Raw genomic sequence first — 6,429 nt, 5'->3', positions numbered from 1 at the left:
CCTCATCCCAGAGAAATATGAAGTTGCAAAAACCGCTGCCCATGATGGCTCCTGCATCTCTCCGTCTCCTAAACTACCGCGCTCTCTAGAAAACAACAGATAAAACCCAACCCAGACCAATCTTCAGAGCGGATATTTAACTAAAATACTTCACCGCAGTAAAAGTGAGGCTTTAAACCGGTTTCCACCCTCGGGGCTCCCTGGTTGAGCACGCGTGGGTGTTTGTTTTCAGGGTGACTGTGCGGAGGGTTAAACTGACAGTCCTTCCCAGCCTTTGATTTACAGGCAAAAAAAAACGGTGCTTTCTATAACAACTCTGGGGGAAGAAAAAAAAAAAAAAATCCTGAGGTCCTAATCTGCCGCCCCTCCTCTTCCACTCAACCGCAAAGTGAGCCCCGAGTCACTCCGGAGTGGCTCCGGTTTAGCCCCGAGGATCCGGATCTCCCCTCGGCTCTGCTTCATGAGCGTCGATTATGAACCTAAATAAAGCCGATTTGGGGAGGGAGGGGGAGAAAGAAGTGGGTTTGATTTTAATATTTCCTTTTGCTAATTACTGGTGCTGTCACTGTAGACCTGAAGGTAGAAAATAATCCCGCGTTGTGAATACGAACGTCACTCCCGATCTGTATATAAGAGTATATATATACGTACATATACACACTCACATCCACGTATACAGAAGTGAAACGTACAGTAACAGTAACACAGCAGTGGGGCAACAAAAAAAAAAAAAAAAAAAGGTTTTCCTGGTATTGCAAGGCTTATCTTAATACTTTCTTTTAATGGCTAACACTTTGAAAAGAAAAAGAACTACTCCTAATTCAGCTGGCAAAAGCAAAATGAAACAAAAGCTCACGTTAACATGACACGAGGTTTATTACAGGTCTGTTTAGAATGGGGAGGTAAGAGTGGTAAAAATATGGACACTTCTGAGTCAGACAGAAATAAAATACCAACATTTCTGAGAAGCAATATTTATTGTCTTTTTTTTTTTTTTTTTTTAATGTAGAGACACGTCCTGAATTTCCCCAAAGCCTAGATTGGGAAAATAAAGACTTCTTGGCGTTGTAAGTAACTCCGTCTGCAGAATCGAAGCAGCACCAACATTCAAAAAAACTGAAGAGGAAAATACAACAAAACACAACAATCTCTCTTTTTTTATTCTTATCTTATTATTTATGTAAATCAGGTCGTCACTGGACAATAAACCAATTTCTACCCATTACCATAACAGCTTGTCTATAAAGAACAGAAAAGATTCAGATAGGATACTATCTAGTCAAGCGGGATTTTTTTTGTTGGTTTTGTGGTTTTTTTTCTTTTTTGTTTGTTTTTTTTTTTTTACTTTTTGTTTTTAAATTCCCCCACCCATTCACAGAGGTATAGATTCACAGATAAATAACCCAAAAACTACTTGCTCGCCATATTTACACATTCCCGTTAAATTAAGCATAAATAAATATATACAAACTCAATACTGAATGCCTCTCCGCATTTCTTCTCAGGAAGAGTCGATAAACTGATATTTCTCACTGTATGGTCAGATTTTTCAAGAAGAGGAGGTGAAAGGGATCGTTTGGGGCATAAAAGGAGATAATTTTTTTCTTTCTTTCTTTCTTTCTTTCATCTTTCCAGTTTCTCATTCGCTTTTCCAGAGCTTTGCATTTGTTTGGATTTTTTCCTTTATTTCTCGCTGGCACAAAACGTTTCGTCTCTCTCGAAATGTTGAGGCGTTTGCCAGTGTGTTTGGGGATATTTTCTTTCACTTTTTCCCTTTGTATAAGAAAATATACTATTTGTAAAAAGCCTACGGTCTCTTACACAGGGAAGCCGGAGGGGAAGGGGAGTTTAGCCGGATCGACCTGGCACTGCTTACGGCAGCTGAAACGAGCACCAAATTCTCCGAGAAACGTATTAAAACACAGCCGAATAGATCTGCGCGATAAACCGGTCAGAAAGAGATGAGCAGGGGAAGGGAATAAGCCCTTTGGGCATAGCTAAAGGTCTTAAAACCATCCTTCTCCCCTCCCACCCAGCCCCAAATGTAAATCTGGGGATTTCGGGGGAGGTTGGTCTGGGATGCAAAGCTTCTCACAGAGAATTTCTATTAGGTGGGACAAGACACGACCCGATTTTAAAGAAATCATCGGGTTGTAAAAGGATTCCCATAAAATTGGCTTCTTGTTTCCTTCACACCTTGTGTGAATAACAACCAGGGATTAAAAAAAAAAAAAAAAAAAAAAAAAAAAAAGTCAGGGAGTACATGAAAACAAAGATCTTTCCGACAGAAAATAGAGGAAAAAAAGGAAAAAAAAGTAAAAAAAGCCTAGACTAAGAATGAAATAATTTTTACAACAACCCACCTGTTTGGTTTGAAAACAAACTTTTCATGGTCTCTCCTCAAACTTTTCCCTTGAGTTAAAAAGCAAAGCTGCTGTGTTAATCCTCCTGTTTATTGATTTATGATCCCGAGGAAACCAAATCTTTTAATAACTCAATTATCAGATAAACGTCTGAGGTGCCCCGCCAACACAAGTAGTCAGGCTGGGAAAGTGCAGGGGAAGCAGGAAAATGCCTTCCAGCAGGATGCTGAGTTTGGTTTTGGGGGGACCTCAGTCCTCAGCACTGATAGGAGCCCCTGAGCAATGGATATTTCCCTCTGCAACCAGCACTAGGCTAGGGGGAAGAAGGGAGATAGATATATATACTCCTGTGCCATGTTTTCTCCCTGCTTGCATTTAAATAAGAAACCTCGTGGATTTTTTCTGTGTACTTTGGGGAGCAAATGGGGGGCGTCCCACTGAAATCAGTGAGAATTTTACATTTGGCTTTGTTTCGCCTGAGCAAAGCACAGCCTGGCATTTGCAGTCTGTCTCTTCCAGGTAAAAGGCACGAGAGGCAGATGCAAAGTTGCCAGGAGTCAACTGAAACTCTTCCCTTAACCTTCTCAAGGTTTAGGTCCTGGTCCAGGTGACCAAATCTGTGCCTAGGGGAGATTTAAGCAGCAGCAGCAGGTTCAGGCCCTCACACACGTGTCAGAACGTGCACATGTGTGTGCAGGTGTTTCCTCAAGAAGTTGCAAGTGGTTCCCTCTCCTCATTAAGCTCACAGTGGTGGTGGAATGCTGTCTTCTGCAGTTAAAAGGAGCATCCCCAGCATTCCACACAAAGACAAGGAAGAAGCAACCCCCCAAAGACAAGGAGGGAACATTGCCAACATCTCCCCAAAGCCTTCAGCTGGAAGCTCTGGGGTGGCAGGGAGCAGGTCCCTGTGTACCTACATGTGCAGATGGAGAGGTGGAAGACAGAGAGCTAACTTGGGGTCCCCCCATACCCCGGAGCCCCACTGGGCTGGGTGAGGCTGGAGGGCTGGGTGAGGCTGGAGGACTAGGCCCATGGGCACCTCACCTTTTTTCAGAGGGCAGGCTAAGCAACATTCAACACTATGTGATCACCTTCAATGAACAGAATAGTCTCGTCAGGAGGAGAAGTGACATGTGCTTTCAGGTGATGCCGTTCGTTCCTCCCCAGATACAAACACATGTACCCCTTCCCTTTCCCACACATCACTGCTGGGGCATGCCCTGCACTGGAGCTTGGATTGCCCTTCCTCAGGGGACTGCTGAAATTAGGGGTGGTTGGTGAGGGGTAGGCTTTGCAGAACCAGGGGTTGCCTGGGCACAGCTTTTCAGTCTTGGGGTCCTCAAACCTACCAGTGGGAATCCATGAGATCTACATCACCCAGAGATCCACACGTCCTCTGGTGACAATCCACAGGGTCATGCCAAATACCAAACCCATTGTCAGGGACCTGCCAGAGTCAATGACTACCTCAAACTCATCCCAGCAGCCCATGGAGAAGGCTGTCTGTCTCAGTTTCCCCCTTTTCTCACATGAGGATCCCCACAGGACTCTGCCCTAGAAGGACCAAAGGTACATGAATGAGGAGCATCTCCAGAGGGTCAGCACTTGTTGGGGCTGGATGATTCCTGGGTTTCTACTGCCACACAAGTGTCCAATTCACAGGTAGGGGACAAGAGCCAAGACCTTCACCTGCTGCATGCAGATTTGAAAAGCAGAGTAGGCCCTCAGCTGTAGCCATATCCGAGATAATTAAGAACTGTAACAGTGGCAATCAAGAGGATCATTTGGGTTTTTTTAAGAAAATTCTGTTGGGGGACATGGAGGTTGTTGTTGAATTATTTCTCCCCCACCATCCACTTTGGATGGCATCTAGAAACTACAACAAGGCTAAGTATTCTCTTTCCTCTCTCGCTCCTTGCTTTAAGTTCCGCTGTGCCTGCTCAGGTGGGTGGGATTGAGTCCTGCAGCTTTAACAGGGATCCCTAGGGGAGGCCTGACCCCACTGGAGTTTTGCCAGCGACTCCAGGAGATTTACCCACACCCAGTAACTGTCCTGACACAAGCAAAAAGATGTGTTAGTGCACGAACCCTACCCCACTGAGAAACACATGCAATTACGCAAGACGTCAGAATCCAAATAGAAATTCATATCCTTACACTTCAGCATTATTTTTACCACAGAAGACAAAGAAATGTATGCTAAAAAAAAAAAAAAGGAAAAAAAAAGGAAAAATCAGACTCCCCTTCCACCCTCCCCCAAATCATATGCAGAAGACATCCTGTCACACACCAAACCACCAAGAAAAACATTGGAGTTAGGAAGTTTTGTTCCCCCCTACCACACCAACTTGTTCTAAAGCAAGAGTCACAAGACATATTTTTTAAAAGCTTTCTAAGAGAAACAGACTTCCTCAGACTGAGCTCAGAAATCAGGATATTCCCTGGCAAACCCTCCCCACTCCCATCACGAGGAGCCAGCTCACATGGCAGCCCTTTCCTCCCTGGGTACAAAACCCTAGTGCCAAGTAAGCACGGTAACTTTCAACACAGCTCTTATTTTCTTTGCAATATTACGCCACGATTTCAACTTATATTTTTATCTCATTCAAATTATTCCCTTTGAGCTTCTTTAAAGAAGTGCACCTACAGAATTCGGAAACAACTGGCTTTGATTTGAAAAAGCAAAAAAAAAGAAAAAGTATCAGAATATCAGAATTGTGGATTTTTTTTCTCTGTACCTGATATATTGTGTAGGGATCTCTAGTCCTCTTTGAAGAAGCTCATAAGCCAAGCGGGCAAAGCTTTAGGAAACAGAAGAAAATAAAATAGTGCATACTCCTGAGAAAGAATTACATACTCATATCACTCTTTTTTTTTGTTGTTGTTAACAGTTCTTTAAAAATGGGAGAAGATCTCTCTCACACACACTATTTAAGGAAATTAAGGACTGAAACCTTGGCATAGTTAGGAATACAAAACTCCATAGAGAAAAAGAGGAGATCTCAGAAAATCAAGAAATCAGCGCTGACGTTTTACCAGACCTCACTTTCAAATTTTGCAACCCATTATAGAGAAGTCATTTTACCATCAAAGGCAAGTACTAAATTACAAAGGCATGTTTGCATGTGTGAATATGTGTGGCTATACACACATATTAAATATATATATGTATATATTCATATATATACATATATATACAAACATACAGAAGATACACATGCACCCCTATCAAGTTATGTGTGCGCATATGCACGCACATAAGCACACACGCGCCCATACACACCTGTAAACACTGGTAATCTAAACAGAGAGTCTGTCTAGACCAGGAAAATCAAAAAAGTTCTAAAAAATAGAGTTAACTTATTCATCTGATCTACGAAGACTAGAGACTTCCCATCTAATGGCATCTAATATTAAGACGCAGCTCAAACCGGCTGGTGTTGACGACTTCGGGAGAGGTCTGTGCGCTCACTTCCCCTCCTTTCCTAGTCTAGACAGAGCCAGGGTGGTGAGATGAGATGGGAAGAGTTGGGGGGAATGAGGTGATGGGGCTGCTCAGAAAGGAAGGCTCTGGAAGACCATTTTAGCTAGGGTGGAGACAGGACGTCGTTCAAAATGAAAAAAAAAAAAAAGAATAAAATAAAAATAGTAGCAAGACAGACCGTGCAGCTCAAGAAATCAAAGCACTGACACCAAAAATGTTTCTCCAATTTCTTCCAATAAGTTATTCATTTCTTTCTTTTATTATTATTATTATTATTAATTATTATTATATTCCCCTCCCCCCCAAATCATTATTTAAAAAATGTGAAAGAACAGAAGTGGGAAAAAAATCCTGGTGGTTTTCTTCACGCGTTCCTGGCAAGAGACTCTGAACCACTGGTCTTGCGTCATTCTGCTCCTCTGATCTTAAATTATTGTCTCTCTTTTGTTATTATTATTCTTTTTATTATTATTATTTTGTCCTACCTAATAGAATTCTTCCAAAGCCCAATCCAATATTTTTAAATCTAAAAGTAAGACCTTTTTTTTTAAGATTATCTCTCTCTTTTCTCCTTTTATTTAT

This window comes from Opisthocomus hoazin, chromosome 2 (assembly GCF_030867145.1).
Source record: "Opisthocomus hoazin isolate bOpiHoa1 chromosome 2, bOpiHoa1.hap1, whole genome shotgun sequence".
In the NCBI taxonomy this organism is placed as follows: Eukaryota; Metazoa; Chordata; class Aves; order Opisthocomiformes; family Opisthocomidae; genus Opisthocomus; species Opisthocomus hoazin.
Note: the sequence above shows the minus strand (reverse complement) of the source record.